Genomic DNA, 18,296 nt, shown 5'->3' with positions numbered 1-18,296 from the left:
TTCAGCTTCACATTGACCTGAAAGGTAAATCTGCCCTTGGACAAACACTTATCCCCTGTAGCCTAGTGGCTCTTCCTGCAAGTGTCTGAACTACAAAGCAAACTGAACTCTTGACCAAACAGGGTGTTTTCCATTAAAGTGAGGGCACTGATTGGGAAGGAATGGGAACCTGAAAATCGCAATGGGGACATGAAGCCGGGGACATTGAATCTCTCAATTCTCCGAGGTCCTCTTTGCCAGCAGAATCAGCTTTTTGACCCTTGCCTGAGGTTAGCCCTTCTTTTCCTGAAGAAGTTGTCTTACAAGGCACTGCTGATTCTCCTCAGTACCTGCCCCCTCCTTACTTCAAGACCTATAACTTGATGTAAGTCCCAGCAGGTTCCAAAGGGTGAGTTACAAAGTGTGACCCACACACCGAAAGATGCACTAATACACCAAAAGCCCTGCATGATTTTTTCAATTGATAGAGATGTAGGGGCGCCTGGGTGGCTCAGTCGGTTAAGCGTCTGCCTTCAGCTCAGGTCATGATCCCAGGGTCCTGGGATCGAGTCCCACATCAGGCTCTGCTCAGCGAGGAGTCTGCTTCTCCTTCTTCCTCTCCCTCTGCCCCTGCTTGTGTGCTCTCTCATCCTCTCTCTCAAATAAATAATATCTTTAAAAAAAAACAGAGATGTAAAATATGGGTCATATGTGTGGGAATGGATCTTAAGGGGGTGGGATCACAGTAGAAAGAATATAAAGTTGGATTAGGCTGACTATATTGATATGAGTCTACTAAGCAGAGATTCCAAATTCAATGTTTTAACTTAAGGGGCTTAGAAAAGGATCTAATAGTATGGCTGATTGGCTGAACCATGGATCCAAAGGTTTCAACTTCAGCAAATGAAGTTGAAACTTGCCTTGGTCTACTATAAAGAACTGCCTTGATTACTATAAAGGAAAGCATCCAAAAGCTAAGAGATATTGTTTTCTTCCCTCTCTTATTCCCTTATCATCTATAAGATATATTAATAATAGTTAATTTTATATCACAGAATTTAAGTTACAGGATCAAAGGAGAAAATGAATGTTCTTTCTTGCATGCTCTTCTGGAGTAAGAGTTAGCATGTTTTTGATTGTATAAAAGGCAACTGTATTGATGAGAGACAGAAGCGGGAAGATGTCTACTATTAAGCCTGGAAGGCTGACCTAAAGTCTGCCTAGTTTTGATAAAGATCAAATACATGCTGGTTGCTACATTCTTTAAGGGTATCATGACTGCCTATATATCTCGCCAATAGTTAATATCAAACTGAATTATATGTGTGGTGTCTAAATGGGGTGTCTGTTCTGATCAGATGGGGGCCCCCAAATTTGGGGTGATGACTGGGTGGAAGCCAGTGGCACAGGCGGTGAAAGAATTCACCTGAGGCAGAACAAAGGAGATAGAAGTTTACTGAACGCACCACAAGGGAGCAGTGGGCAGGAAAGGAGAGGAGAGAGGCTCCTGCAAAGAGGCAGTACATGGGGTCTGTTTTTAAAGGGGCAAGTTGAGGCAGTATGACGACATATGGAATTTTCCCTTTTGTGGTAACTGTGCCTGGTTGTAAGTAGCCCATTGGTCAGTTAGGACCTATGGATATTTTGAGGTGGGTCACCTGATGGACCTGTCTGTATTCAGCCAGTTGGTCACTATGGGCCCTCCTACATTCCATCGCTCAAGGCTGCCTAAAAGTGGCCTCTACAATATGCACCAGATGAATCTTGCAAAAGTAGTTTTGCAAGTAGTAATTCAAAGAAATTCAAAGAAACGTTTATAATCTGATACTCCCTGCATGCCCCCCTTCCTTTGATTGCTAAGTATGTAACCATCAGCCTCACACAGCAAACAGCGCAGCTCTTTCTGCCCATAGGTCCTGTCCCCGTGCTACTTAAATAAACTTACTAAGTTGCACTGTAAACGTCTCAAGAATTCTTTCTTGACCATTGCACTGGAAGACTCCACATCAGTATCATGTCAGGCAGAAGTACAACTTTGTTATTGCCTTTATTTGAGATTAAGTATAGCTTGAGATGTATAAGGGTAGCAAGCTGACAAGGTGTCCACTTGACTAAGCTACAATCCCTAGTTATTCAGACATGAATCTAGGTATTGCTATGAAGGTGTTTTGTAGATATGGTTAAAGTCCATAATCAGATTTCTGGTTTCTGACATATAAAGACCTCCGAGATCATCACTCCCATCCTTACAAGAGCTGAAGAAACTAAAAAATCAATGACTTTTCTTGGGCTGGTTGCAGACTTGAGGTTGTGGGAAAAATTGCCCCCCTAAAATCTGGAGAGATATGCAAATACAGAAAATCACATAATGATCTGTTTACGTTGAGCAAAAACCTCTGAAGCCATAAACAGAACACTTACATGGTAATTTTGATGGATGCTGGAAGCTGTATGGACTAGTGTCAAAGTGAGAAATTCCTGGGACTGAAGTCTTGGCGGGGAGGGAGAAAGACACATTTTCATGGGTATTCTAAAGAATCCTACCAGGTTCTCAAGGTTAAGAACCAAGAAAAAAGATCATAGCTCTGGCAAGAGGAGAGGAAAAATAACCATCTTGAAATACACCCAGATTGGGGGCGCCTGGGTGGCTCAGTCATTAAGCATCTGCCTTCGGCTCAGGTCATGATCCCAGGGTCCTAGGATCGAGCCCCGCATCGGGCTCCCTGCTCAGTGGGAAGCCTGCTTCTCCCTCTCCCACTCCCCCTGCTTGTGTTCCCTCTCTTGCTGTGTCTCTCTCTGTCAAATAAATAAATAAAATCTTAAAAAAAGAAATACACCCACATTGTTCTCCATAACAAAGACCTACTCTCCACAGGGAAAGCCTTTTCCAGAGCCTTATCTACCTGGAAGGAAGGACATTTATCTAACTCCTGCCCTCTCTAGCCATCCTGTCTCACTAAAGGGGGTTCTGGGGTAAATAAAAGCCAAGAAACACTTGGGAAGGTAACAGCCCAGGGATACAGTCTTACCACTAAAGACTGAAATATAATCAGGGCGCCTGGGTGGCTCAGTTGGTTAAGCGACTGCCTTCGGCTCAGGTCATGATCCTCAAGTCCCGGGATCGAGTCCCGCATCGGGCTCCCTGCTCAGCAGGGAGTCTGCTTCTCCCTCTGACCCTCCCCCCTCTCATGTGCTCTCTCTCTCCTCTCATCCTCTCTCAAATAAATAAATAAAATCTTTAAAAAAATAAAAAAATAAAAAAAAATAAAAGACTGAAATATAATCAAAAGATTAAAGAATGTTTCCCGTCCCCCACACCTTACCGCCACCAACACTGGATTACAGCTGAAAGAACTACAGGGTATAGGCTCTATTTAAGGAGAACTTCTCTGGGAAATTAATGGTAGAGGTAAAAACACGGACAACAGAGGAGTTTGAAGCCCCTGGTACCCACAACTACAGTGAACAATAAACATAGCCCAACTCCTAACCTGATCAATATGAAACCTCACATTAAAGACCTCTTACTCTCCTGGCCCCATCTGTTCAGAAGTACTGGTGAGAACACCTGGAAGCTCTGTGACCCAGTGACACTCAGAGCAAAGCCAGTGGACCTCTTTGGCTAGGAATCTTGGAGCACAGGTTGGTGTGAATTAAGACAACAAAGAGCTCCACCAGCTTTAGACCTACTTCTCCCACTGCATCCAGGCAGAGAAACTAATTCATAGCACTGCTTGATGCTGAATACAGTCCCCAGCCTGCCTGACCAGATAAACCAACCAGAGCATATGGGAAGCTGTGTAGCTGATCCAATATCCCTGCTTACAGTGGTACTTGAACAGAGAACACAGCCCATGGCTTTCCTCATCTGCTGAGTACAACCAGCGGCCTCACCTGACCATAGAATTCCATATACACTCTTGCATGATTTGGGATCCCAAACAATGAGCCATACAGGTTCTGGGTCATGTCCTGCTGCCCTGCCAGGGCAGGGAAGCTGATTCATGGCCCAATCTACTACCAAATATAGCATTCAGTTACAACCATCTGGTAAGCCTGACCAGAGGATCCAAGCAACCACAGAGCCCATCCTACAGCCTCACTTGAGTAGGGAACCAAACCAACTTATCTAACTGCTCTCAGCCAGTGGCACCCTCCCCCCCTCCCTTCATCAACCCCAGAAAGGGAACCAAAAATAGACCACAACAGCAGGTACCACCTGCCTAAAGGACATTACCAGTAATTACACCCAGAAACCCAAACTGAGGTGATTGATGAAGATCTGTCTCTGCCAAAGCAAATCTGTTAAGGAACCTGATTACTCAAATGTACAGATATCAATGTAAGGAATCAAGGATCACAAAAACAAACAAACAAACAACAACAACAAAAAACAGGTAAATATGACACCACTAAAGGAACCTAATAACTGATCTTTAAAAAAAAATGGAGACCCATGAAGAATTCAAAGAATTCAGAATAATCCTCTTAAATAAATTTAATGAACTATAAGAGCACAGAGACAGCTAAACAAAATTAGGAAAATAATGCATGAACAAACAAGAAGTTCAACAATGCTATAGAAATCATTAAAAAATCAGAAATCCTAGAGTTGAAAAATACAATAATTGAACCAAAGAATTCAATAGTTTCAAAGACAGACTTAAGCATGAAGAAGAAAGAATCAGTGAAGTGGAGGATAGGACATTAGAAACTATCCAATCAGAGAAACAAAAAGAAAAAAGAATGAAAAAAAAAAGTAAAGAAAGTCTATGAGACTTACAAGACACAATGAAACAAAACAATATTCACATTATGGGAATTCCAGAAGGAGAAAAGAAAGAAACAAAATATATTTAAAGCAAAAATGGCTGAAAAATTCCTGAACCTGGAGAAAAAAATTGACATCCAGATCCGTGAGGCTCAAAAAACTCCAAATAGGTTGAACTCGAATAGGGCTAACTAAGACACATAATTAAATTGTAAAAAATCAAGACAGAGAAAAAATGAAAAGCAGCAAGACAAAAGAGAAAAAGTTACAAACAAGGGAACCCCTATAAGACTATGGGCAGATTTATCAACAGAAACATTTCAGACCAGGAGAGAATGGGATGACATACTCAAAATAAAAGAATGGTCAATTAAGAATACTATACCCATCAAGTATAGTATTCTTCTGTCTTCTATTTGAAGCTGTCCTTCAAAAACAAAGGAGGGATAAAAACTTCCCTGAACTAACAAAAGCTGAGGGAGTTCATTACCACTAGACCTGCCTTACAAGAAACAGCAGAGAGTCCTTTAAGTGGAAGTAAAAGGATGCTAATTAACATCATAAAAACATTAAAAGTTTGCATAAAACTCATTGGTAATGGTAAATATATAGTTAATGCTCGACTCTAATTTGGTAATGGTGGTGCATAATTCACTTATAATTCTAGTTCAAAAGTTTTTTAAAAATGAATATAGTGAAAACAACCATAACCACAATAATCTGTTACTAGTTACATAACATAAAATATGTAAATTGTAACAGCAAGAACCAAAAAAAGTGAGAAAGAGAAGTAAAAGTGTTAAGTTTAGAAATTCTGTTTAAGTTGTTATCAGCTTAAAATAGTATGTTATAATTTTAAGATGTTTTCTGTAAGCCTCATGGTAACTATGAGGGAAAAACCTGTAGCAATTACACAAAAGAATATGACAAATAAGTCAAAGCATACTGATACCTAAAGGCACCAAAACACAGAAAAGAGCAGGATAAGAAAAAGGAACAATGAATCTACAAAACAACCAGAAAACAATGAACAAAATGGCAATGGTATCAGTAATTAAAGTTTATTTTTTTTTAGTAACCTCTACACCCAATATGGAGCTCAAACTCGTGACCCTGCAGGACACTAATGCAGGGGCATTTGGTGGCACCAGGTATAGGTGTGTATGATGTCTCTTTGGCTCAGGCCACTGGGGTCCACAATATTGACAACTGTGTAGTTTCTGGCAAGCACTGAAGGAGGTTCACAGTGGCTTCAAGGGCTGTTGGGCTCTTAAGTGGCACCTCCAAGACTGGTAGAAACCACTGCAGGTAGTGGTGGTGATCAGAGCCAATGGTGTGCACACACTTGACTATAGAGGTCAGCTATGGGAGACTATGCAGTTGGAGAAGTCACTTACAGACACACTCATAGTAACGGGGGTCAGGATGGGTAGCAAGGGCTGGGGCTAACTATGGGTTCACTGGAATCTATGGAAGTCTGTTTGTATGCCAATACTATATTATTTTGACTACTATAGCTTTATAGAGTTAGCTTGAAATCAGGAAGTGTGATGCCTCCTGCTTTGTTCTTCCTCAGGATTCATTGGCTGATTTCGGGAATTTTGTGGTTCCATATACATTTTAGGAGTTTTTTCCTACTTCTATAAAAAATGCCATTGGAATCCTGACAGAGACTGCTTTGAATCTATAGATGGCTCTCGGTAACACTGACTTTTTAACAGTATTCTTCAATTCTGCATGGGGTATCTTTCCATTTATTTGTGTCTTCTTTGATTTCTTTCATCAATGTCTTTTAGTTCTCAGAGTAGAGATCTTTTGCCTTCTTCTTGGTTAAATTTACTTCTTAAATTTACTTCAAGTAAATTTACTTCAAGTAAGTAAACTTAAATTTACTTCAAGTATTTCATTGTTTTTATGCTACTGTAAATGGGATTGCTTTATTTCTTTTTCAGAAAAGTCATTACCCACAACTACATGACCAATTAATTACTGACAAAGCAGTAAAGACAGTCTCTGGCAACAAATGGTGTTCGGAAAACTGGACAGCAACATGCAAAAGAATGAAACTGGACCACTTTCTTACACCATACACAAAAATAAATTCAAAATGGACTAAAGACCTAAATGTGAGACTTGAAACCATCAAAATCCTAGAGAACACAGGTATTGGCCATAGCAACTTCTTTCTAGATATGTCTCCTGAGGCAAGAGAAATAAAAGCAAAAATAAACTATTGGGACTTAATCAAAATAAAAAGTTTCAGGGCGCCTGGGTGGCTCAGTCGGTTGAGTGTTTGTCTTTGGCTCAGGTCATGATGCCAGAGTCCTAGGATTAAGTCCCGCATCAGGCTCTCTGCTCAGCGGGGAGTCTGCTTCTCCCTCTGTCCCTCCCCCCGCTCATGTGCGCGCTCTCTCTCTCTCTCAAAAATAAATAAATAAAATCTTTAAAAATAAAAAATAAAAAAATAAAGTTTCTGCACAACAAAGGAAACAATCAACAAAACTAAAAGGCAACATACAGAAAGGGAGAAGATATTTGCAAATGACATATCTGATAATGGGTTAGTGTTCAAAATATATAAAGAACTTATCAAACTTACCCAAAAAATAATCCAATTAAAAAATGGGCAGAAGGGGGGCGGAGCAAGATGGCGGAGGAGTAGGAGACCTGGATTTCGTCTCCTCTCAGGAATTCAGCTGGATAGGGATCAAACCATTCTGAACACCTACAAACTCAACAGGAGATCGAAGAAAAGAATAGCAACAACTCTGAACAGAAAAGCGACCACTTTCTGGAAGGTAGGACGTGCGGAGAAGTGAATCCGAGGCGATATTCTGGAGGATAGACGGCGGGGGAGGGGCCTCCGTCGGCCGCTTCTGGCAAGTGATAGAGCCACGGAGCACAAAATCGGAACTTTTAGAAGTCTGCTCCGCTGAGGGACGTCACTCTGGTGGCGAAGTGGGGGCTGGAACCCTCACGGGACAGTGTGGTCTCAGGACCCTCGGGGTCACAGAAAGACCGGGGGTGCCTGAGTGCGGCAGAGCTCCCAGGTATCAGAGCAGGGAAGCCGGCTGCAGAGACGGAGCCTAGGTGCGGGCTCTCACCCTGGGGTTGCCATAAACCGTGATCCGCGGCACAATCGGGCCACTGCTCCTCCAGTAGGGACCCAACAAGCGGCAGATCCAGGGAGACTCACCTTCTTCCCCCGGGGGGAGAGGTGCGGGAGCACACCACGGGGATCTGCTGGGTTTAGAGACTCCACCTGGGGTCGGGTGCCAGAGATAGAAACGCGCGGTCACAGGCCGGGTGAGCACGGAGTGCTGCCGGAGACCGGGGAGACGGGAGTGACTGACTGCTTTTCTCTGGGGGCTCACTGAGGAGCGGGACCCCGAGTTCTCGGCTCCTCCGGGGCGGAGACTGGGAGGCCGCCATTTTCACTCTCCGCCTCCAAAGCTGTACGGAAAGCTTACAGGGAACAAAAGCTGCAGGGAACAAAAGCTCCCGAGAGCAAACCCGAGCAGATTACTTAGCCCGGACCGGGCAAGGGCGGGACAATTCCGCCTCCGGCAAAGACATTTGGGAACCACGGCAACAGGCCCCTCCCCCAGAAGATCAGCGAGAACAGCCAGCCAAGACCAGGTTTCCCAATCAGTGAGAACGGCAGAACTCCAGCGCTAGGGGAATACTGCACATAGAATTCATGGCTTTTTTACCATGATTCTTTAGTCTTTCAAAGTAAATTATTTTTTTTTAACTGTCTTTTTTTTCTTTTTTCTTTTTTTCTTTTTGAATTTTTCTTTTTCCCTTTTTCAACCAACATCTTATCAACCCCTTTTTTAAAAAAACATTTTTATTTTTCATTTTTAGAGTCATATTCTATCCCTTCATAGTAGTTACCCATATTTTTGGCATATATATATAAGTTGTTCTCTCTTTAAAATTTTGAGATAGTTTCTTCGAACAGATCAAAATATACTCTAAATCTCTAGTGTATGGTTTTTTTCTACTCCCCTGCCTGATCACATTCTCTCCTTTTTTTCTTTTTTTTTTTTAAATCCTCTTTCTTTTTTCAAACAACTTATCAATTCCTTTTATAAAATTTTTTATAATTTCCATCTTTACAGTCATATTCCATCCCTTCATATCAACCCTTATTTTTGTACATATATAAGTTTTTCTTTCTTTAAAATTTTGGGAGGCACTTTCTTTTAACAGACCAAAATACACCCAAAATCTAGTGTGTGGCACTGATCTATAAACCAGCCTGATCATATTTGATCACATTCTGTTTTTGTTTTGTTTTGTTTTGTTCTGTTTTTGTTTGTTTTTATCTTTATCTTGATCTTTTTCTTTTTTCTTTTTTTCTTTCTTTTTCTTTTTTCTCTCTTTCCCTTTCTTTTCCCACTGCTTCAGGTCTTTTCTGATTTGTTTAGAGTATATTTTCTGGGGACGTTGTTACCCTGCTAGCATTTTGTTCTCTCATTCATCTATTCTCCTCTGCACAAAATGACAAGACGGAAAAAATCACCTCAACAAAAAGAACAAGAGGTAGTACCGACTGCCAGGGACCTACTCAATACGGACATTAGTACGATGTCAGATCTAGAGTTCAGAATCATCACTTTAAAGATACTAGCTGGGCTTGAAAAAAGCATGGAAGTTATTAGAGAAACCCTTTCTGGAGAAGTAAAAGAACTAAAATCTAACCAAGTAGAAATCAAAAAGGCTATTAATGAGGTGCCATCAAATATGGGGGTGCTAACTGCTAGGATAAATGAGGCAGAAGAATCAGTGAGATAGAAGACCAAATGATGGAAAATAAAGAAGCTGAGAAAAAGAGAGATAAACAACTACTGGATCACGAGGGCAGAATTCGAGAGATAAACGATACCATAAGACGAAACAACATTAGAATAATTGGGATCCCAGAAGAAGAAGAAAGAGAGAGAGGGGCAGAAGGTATAATGGAGCAAATTAGAACAGAGAACTTCCCTAATTTGGGGAAGGAAACAGGCATCAAAATCCAGGAAGCACAGAGAACCCCTCTCAAAACCAATAAAAATAGGTCAACACCCCGACATCTAATAGTAAAACTTACGAGTCTCAGAGACAAAGAGAAAATCCTGAAAGCAGCTCGGGAGAAGAGATATGTAACCTACAATGGTAGAAACATTAGATTGGCAACAGACTTATCCACAGAGACCTGGCAGGCCAGAAAGGACTGGCAGGACATACTCAGAGCACTAAATGAGAAAAATATGCAGCCAAGAATACTATATCCAGCTAGGCTGTCATTGAAAATTGAAGGAGAGATAAAAAGCTTCAGGACAAACAAAAACTAAAGGAATTTGCAAACACGAAACCAGCCCTACAAGAAATATTGAAAGGGGTCCTCTAAGCAAAGAGAGAGCCTAAAAGCAACATAGACCAGAAAGGAACACAAACAATATACAGTAACAGTCACTTTACAGGCAGTACAATGGCACTAAATTCCTATCTTTCAATAGTTACCCTGAATGTAAATGGGCTAAATGCCCCAATCAAAAGACACAGGCTATCAGATTGGATTAAAAAACAAGACCCATCGATATGCTGTCTGCAAGAGACTCATTTTAGAACCAAAGACACCCCCAGATTTAAAGTGAGGGGGTGGAAAACCATTTACCATGCTAATGGACACCAAAAGAAAGCTGGGGTGGCAATCCTTGTATCAGACAAATTAGATTTTAAACCAAAGACTGTAATAAGAGATGAGGAAGGACACTATATCCTACTTAAAGGGTCTATCCAACAAGAAGATCTAACAATTGTAAATATCTATGCCCCTAACATGGGAGCAGCCAATTATATAAGGCAATTAATAACAAAAGCAAAGAAACACATGGACAACAATACAATAATAGTGGGGGACTTTAACACCCCCCTCACTGAAATGGACAGATCGTCTAAGCAAAAGATCAACAAGGAAATAAAGACTTTAAATGACACACTGGACCAAATGGACTTCACAGACATATTCAGAACACTGCATCCCAAAGCAATGGAATACACATTCTTCTCTAGTGCCCATGGAACATTCTCCAGAATAGATTACATCCTAGGTCATAAATCAGGTCTCAACCGGTACCAAAGGATTGGGATCATTCCCTGCATATTTTCAGACCACAATGCTTTGAAACTAGAACTCAATCACAAGAGGAAAGTCAGAAAGAACTCAAATACATGGAAGCTAAAGAGCATCCTACTGAAGAATGAATGGGTCAACCAGGAAATTAAAGAAGAATTGAAAAAATTCATGGAAACCAATGAAAATGAAAACACAACTATTCAAAATCTTTGGGATACAGCAAAGGCAGTCCTAACAGGAAAGTATATAGCAATACAAGCCTTTCTCAAGAAACAAGAAAGGTCTCAAGTACACAACCTAACCCTACACCTAAAGGAGCTGGAGAAAGAACAGCAAATAAAGCCTAAACCCAGCAGGAGAAGAGAAATAATAAAGATCAGAGCAGAAATCAATGAAATAGAAACCAAAAGAACAGTAGAACAGATCAACGAAACTAGGAGCTGGTTCTTCGAAAGAATTAACAAGATTGATAAACCCCTGGCCAGACTTATCCAAAAGAAAAGAGAAATGACCCAAATCAACAAAATCATGAACGAAAGAGGAGAAATCACAACCAACACCAAAGAAATACAAACAATTATAAGAACATATTATGAGCAACTCTATGCCAGCAAATTCGATAACCTGGAAGAAATGGATGCATTCCTAGAGATGTATCAACTACCAAAACTGAACCAGGAAGAAATAGAAAACCTGAACAGACCTATAACCACTAATGGAAATTGAAGCAGTCATCAAAAATCTCCCAAAACACAAAAGCCCAGGGCCAGATGGCTTCCCAGGGGAATTCTACCAAACATTTCAAGAAGAATGAATACCTATTCTTCTGAAACTGTTCCAAAAAATAGAAATGGAAGGAAAACTTCCAAACTCATTTTATGAGGCCAGCATTACCTTGATCCCAAAACCAGACAAAGACCCCATCAAAAAGAATTACAGACCAATATCCCCGATGAACATGGATGTAAAAATTCTCACCAAAATACTAGCCAATAGGATCCAACAGTACATTAAAAGGATTATTCACCACGACCACATGGGATTTATCCCTGGGCTGCAAGGTTGGTTCAACATCCGCAAATCAATCAACGTGATACAATACATTAACAAAAGAAAGAACAAGAATCATATGATCCTCTCAATAGATGCAGAAAAAGCATTTGACAAAGTACAGCATCCTTTCTTGATCAAAACTCTTCGGAGTATAGGCATAGAGGGTACATACCTCAATATCATAAAAGCCATCTATGAAAAACCTGCAGCGAATATCATTCTCAATGGGGAAAAACTGAGAGCTTTCCCCCTAAGGTCAGGAACGTGGCAGGGATGTCCACTATCACCACTGCTATTCAACATAGTATTGGAAGTCCTAGCCACAGCAATCAGACAACAAAAAGAAACAAAAGGCATCCAAATCGGCAAAGAAGAAGTCAAACTCTCACTGTTTGCAGATGATATGATACTTTATGTGGAAAATCCCAAAGACTCCACCCCAAAACTGCTAGAACTCATACAGGAATTCAGTCAAGTGGCAGGATATAAAATCAATGCACAGAAGTCAGTGGCATTCCTATACACCAACAACAAGTCAGAAGAAAGAGAAATTAAGGAGTCGATCCCATTTACAATTGCACCCAAAACCATAAGATACCTAGGAATAAATCTAACCAAAGAGGCAAAGGATCTGTACTCATAAAACTATAAAATACTCATGAAAGAAATTGAGGAAGACACAAAGAAATGGAAAAACGTTCCATGCTCATGGATTGGAAGAACAAATATTGTGAAGATGTCAATCCTACCTAGAGCAATCTACACATTCAATGCAATCCCCATCAAAATACCATCCACTTTTTTCAAAGAAATGGAACAAATAATCCTAAAATTTGTATGGAACCAGAAAAGACCCCGCATAGCCAGAGGAATATTGAAAAAGAAAAGCAAAGCTGGCGGCATCACAATTCCGGACTTCCAGCTCTACTACAAAGCTGTCATCATCAAGACAGTATGGTACTGGCACAAAAACAGGCACATAGATCAATGGAACAGAATAGAGAGCCCAGAAATGGACCCTCAACTCTATGGTCAACTAATCTTTGACAAAGCAGGAAAGAATGTCCAATGGAAAAAAGACAGTCTCTTCAAGAAATGGTGTTGGGAAAATTGGACAGCCACATGCAGAAGAATGAAACTGGACCATTTCCTTACACCACACACAAAAATAGACTCCAAATGGTTGAAAGACCTCAATGTGAGACAGGACTCCATCAAAATCCTAAAGGAGAACACAGGCAGCAACCTCTTCGACCTCAGCCGCAGCAACTTCTTCCTAGAAACATCGCCAAAGGCAAGGGAAGCAAGGGCAAAAATGAACTATTGGGACTTCATCAAGATAAAAAGCTTTTGCAAAGCAAAGGAAACAGTCAACAAAACCAAAAGACAACTGACAGAATGGGAGAAGATATTTGCAAATGACATATCAGATAAAGGGCTAGTATCCAAAATCTATAAAGAACTCATCAAACTCAACACCCAAAGAACAAAGAATCCAATCAAGAAATGGGCAGAAGACATGAACAGAGATTTTTCCAAAGAGGACATCCAAATGGCCAACAGACACATGAAAAAGTGCTCAACATCGTTCGGCATCAGGGAAATCCAAATCAAAACCTCAATGAGATACCACCTCACACCAGTCAGAATGGCTAAAATTAACAAGTCAGGAAAGGACAGATGTTGGCGGGGATGCGGAGAAAGGGGAACCCTCCTACACTGTTGGTGGGAATGCAAGCTGGTGCAGCCACTCTGGAAAACAGTATGGAGGTTCCTCAAAAAGTTGAAAATAGAGCTACCATATGATCCAGCAATTGCACTACTGGGTATTACCCCAAAGATACAAAAGTAGGGACCCGAAAGGGTACGTGCATCCCGATGTTTATAGCAGCAATGTCCACAATAGCCAAACTGTGCTAAGAGCCAAGATGTCCATCGACAGACGAATGGATAAAGAAGAGGTGGTATATATATACAATGGAATATTATGCAGCCATCAAAAGGAATGAGATCTTGCCATTTGCAACGACGTGGATGGAACTGGAGGGTATTATGCTGAGCGAAATAAGTCAAACAGAGAAAGACGTGTATCATATGGCCTCACTGATATGAGGAATTCTTAATCTCAGGAAACAAACTGAGGGTTGCTGGAGTGGGGGTGGGGTGGGAGGGATGGGGTGACTGGGTGATAGACACTGGGGAGGGTATGTGCTCTGGTAAGCGCTGTGAATTGTGCAAGACTGTTGAATCTCAGATCTGTACCTCTGAAACAAATAATGCAATATATGTTAAGAAAAAAAAAGAAGAAGATGGCAGGAGGGGAAGAATGAAGGGGGGGGATTGGAGAGGGAGATGAACCATGAGAGACGATGGACTCTGAAAAACAAACTGAGGGTTCTAGAGGGGAGGGGGTAGGAGGATGGGTTAGCCTGGTGATGGGTATTAAAGAGGGCATGTTCTGCATGGAGCACTGGGTGTTATGCACAAACAATGAATCATGGAACACTACATCAAAAACTAATGATGTAATGTATGGTGATTAACATAACAACAAAAAAATTTTTTAAAAATGTAAATGGTGACATCAAAAATGTAAAAGGGCAGAGGGGCGTCTGGGTGACTCAACTGGTTAAGCGTCTGCCTTCAGCTCAGGTCATGATCCCAGGGTCCTGGGATCGAGCCCCGCATCAGGCTCCCTGCTCAGCCGGGAGCCTACTTCTCCCTCTCCCTCTGCCCCTCCCCCCTGCTTGTGATCTCTCTCTCTCTCTGTCAAATAAATAAATAAAATCTTTTAAAAAAAATGTAGAAGGGTAAAAGGATAGACTATTTGTATATGATCAAATATTGGCAGAAAATAGACTACTATAAGATATCTTATGTAAACTTCATAGTAACCACAAAGCAAAAATCTGTAATAAATACAGAAAAGATAAAGGGAAAGAAATCAATGCATTCTACTATGGAAAAACATCAACTTACAAGGAAGCCAGCAAGAAATGAGTAAGACAATAAGATGGCATTAGCAAGTCCTTACCTATCAGTAATTACTCTAAATGTTAATGGATCAAATTCTACAATCAAAAGGTATGGAATGGTTAGGTGGATTAAAAAGAAACAAGACCCAACTATACGCTGCTTAAAAAGATTCACCTCAGCTCTAAGGACACACACAGATTCAAAGTGAAAATATGGCAAAAGATATTCCATGCAAGTGGAAACCAAAGGAAAGCAGGGGTATCTATACTAATATCAGACAAAAGAAACTTTAAGCCAAAAACAGTAACAAGAGACAAAGACAGTCATTATATAATAAGGGGGTAAATTCATCAAAAAGACATAACATTCATAAATATATACACACCCAACATCAAAGTACCAAAATATATTAAGCAAATATTATCACAGTTCCAAAGGGAGAAACAGAATATAATACAATAATAGCAGGGGACTGCTATACCTCACTTTCAACAATGGATAGATCATCCAGAGAGAAAACCAATAAGAAAACATTGAACTTGCGGGGCGCCTGGGTGTCTCAGTCGTTAAGTGTCTCTCAGATCATGATCCCGGGGTCCTGGGATCGATCCCTGCATCAGGCTCTCTTTTCAGCAGGAAGCCTGCTTCTCCCTCTCCCACTCCCCCTGCTTGTGTTCCCTCTCTCGCTGAGTCTCTCTCTGTCAAATAAAGAAATAAAATCTTAAAAAAAAAAAAAATTGAACTTGAACCACACTATAGACCAAATGGTCCTAACAAACAAATGCAGAACATTTCATCCAACAGCAACAGAATACACATCATTCTCAAATGCACACTGAACGTACTCCAAGATAGATAACATGATAGGTCACAGAACAAGTCCTATCAAATTTAAGAAGATTAAAATCAGTCCAATTATCTTTTCCAACCACAATGGCATGAAACTAGAAGTCAATTAACAGGAAGAGAGCTGGAAATTCACAGGTATGTGGAGATTAAACAACATGCTCCTGAACAACTAATGGTTCAAAGAAGAAATCAAAAGGGAAATCAAGAAATATCCTCAAAAAATGAAAATGAAAGCACAACATATCAAACCTATGGGATGCTATAAAACAGTTGCAAGAGAGAAGTTTATAGCAATAAACACTTAAATTAAGAAACAAGAAAGATCTCAAACAACTTCACTTTACATCTCAAGGAACTAGAAAAGAAAAAAGAACAAACTAAATCCAAAGTTAGAAGGAAGGAAATAAAGATCAGAATGGAAATAAATGAAATAGAGAAGACAATAGAAAAGATCAATGAAACTAAGTTGGTTTTTGGAAAACATAAACAAAATAGAGAAACCTTTAGATAGACTTACCAAGAAAAGAGAGAGGACTCAAATAAATAAAATTAGAAATGAAAGACGAGACATTACAACTGATTTCACAGAAATACAGAAGACCAGAAGAGACTACAATAAATAATTATACACCTACAAATTGCACAATCTGGAAGAAATGGATAAATTTCTAGAAACATACAACTTACCAAGACTGAATATGAAGAGGGATGCCTGGGTGGTTCAGTTGGTTAAGCGGCTGCCTTCAGCTCAGGTCATGATCCCAGGGTCCTGGGATTGAGTCCCACATCAGGCTCCTTGCTCAGCGGGAAGCCTGCTACTCCCTCTGCGTGCTGTTCCCCCTGCTTGTGCGCTCAATCTCTCTCTCTGACAAATAAATAAATAAAATCTTAAAAAAAAAAAAAAAAAAAGACTGAATATGAAGAAATAGAAAATATGAACAGTTCATTTACTAGTAAGGAGATTACTGAGTCAGTAAAAACCTCCCAACAAAGAAAATTCCAGGACCAGGTGGCTTCACTGATGAATTCTACCAAATATCTAAAGAAGAATTAATACAAACTCTTCCCAAATTCTTCCAAAAAGATGAAGAGGGTACACTTCCAAAGTCCTTTTACAAGACCAGCATTACCAAAATAAGAGTACGCTAAAAGAAAATTACTGGTCAGTATCCCAGATGAACACCGAGGCAAAAATACTCAACAAAATATTAGCAAACCAAATTCAACAATACTTTAAAAGGATTATATATCCTTATATATCAAGTGGGATTTATCTCAAGAATACAAAGGTGGTTCAATATACGAAAATCAGAGAAGGGAAGTTGGTGGAAGAGTAGGGGACCCTCATATTTCATCTGGTCCCTTGAATTCAGCTAGATATCTATCAAATCATTCTGAACACCTGTGAATTCAACTGAGATCTAACAAAAGAATTGCTGCAATTCTACAAATAGAAAAGCAACCACTTTTTGCAAGGTAGGAGGTTTGGAGACGTGAATCTGAGGGGATATATTGAAAGATACACTGCGAGGGGGAGGGAGCCTCCATAAGTTGGCTACTGGAAAGCGAAATAGCAGTGGAGCACCAAATCGGAACTTTCAAAAGTCTGTTTGGTGAGGGACGTCCCTGCCTGAAAGGTGCCCAGATGGCAAAACAGGGCAGAATCCTAGGTGGAACAGTGTGGTCTCAGGATCCCTGGGGTCACAGAAAGAATGGGGGTGCCTGAGTGGGACAGTTCCCAAGCATCAGAACAGGGAAGCCAGCTACAGTCAGAGAGCCCCAGAGTGGGCTCTCAGCTTGGTGTTGCCATAAACCATGAACCACAGCACATTCCAGCGACCGCTCTCCAAGCAGGGACCAAACAAGTGCCTGAACCACAGGGAGACTCTGCTCCTTCCCCCAGGAGGACTGGCAGAGGTGCACACCGCAGGAGTCTGCCGAGTTTGGTGCACACAAAAGTGACTGACTGCTTTTCCCTGGGGGTTTACTAAAGAGAGGGGACCTTGATCTTTCAGCTCTGGGGCTGGAGATTGGAGCACTGCCATTTTTATTTTCATCCTCTTAAGTGGTACAGAAAGCCTTCAGGGAACAAAAGCCACGTAGAGCAAGTGGAAGCAGCTTGTGCTGAGCCCGGCCCCCTGGCAAAGGGCAGTGCAGCTCCCCCTAGGCAAAGACATCTGAGAATCAGTGCAGCAGGCCCCTCCCCCAGAAGACCAGCAGGAACATCAGGCTAACACCAAGTTTATCTATCACACAGAACTGAAAAACTCCTGCACTAGGGGAAAATTATACCATATATAGAATTCAAGGTTTTTTAGAGTCTTCAGTCTTTCAGTTTAAAATTTTCTTTTTTTCCTTTTCAACTAGCTTATCAAGTCTTTTTTATGTCTTTTTAAAATTTTCATTTGTATATTTACATTTTATAGGTATGTTCTTCATTTTTTGCTTCCTTTCACTGTATTCAATTTTATTTGTGTGTGTGTGTGTGTGTGTGTGTGTGTGTGTGTGTATATATATATATATATATATATAAAAGCTTTT

General features: G+C 40.6%; 1 protein-coding gene across 1 annotated transcript in view; it reads right to left on the bottom strand.

Moving 5' to 3' along the window:
- MYLK3 (myosin light chain kinase 3) overlaps positions 1–7,437 on the bottom strand; it is a 64,372-nt gene extending 56,935 nt beyond the window's left edge. The window contains exon 1 of the mRNA XM_078063656.1: positions 7,350–7,437. The gene's annotated coding sequence lies outside the window, so the exon portion shown is untranslated. The remainder of the gene's footprint in view (positions 1–7,349) is intronic.
- Positions 7,438–18,296: the final 10,859 nt, after the last annotated feature.

The sequence above is a fragment of the Halichoerus grypus genome, chromosome 15, assembly GCF_964656455.1.
Source record: "Halichoerus grypus chromosome 15, mHalGry1.hap1.1, whole genome shotgun sequence".
Taxonomy (NCBI): domain Eukaryota; kingdom Metazoa; phylum Chordata; class Mammalia; order Carnivora; family Phocidae; genus Halichoerus; species Halichoerus grypus.
This window is presented reverse-complemented; position numbering and strand designations above follow the sequence as displayed.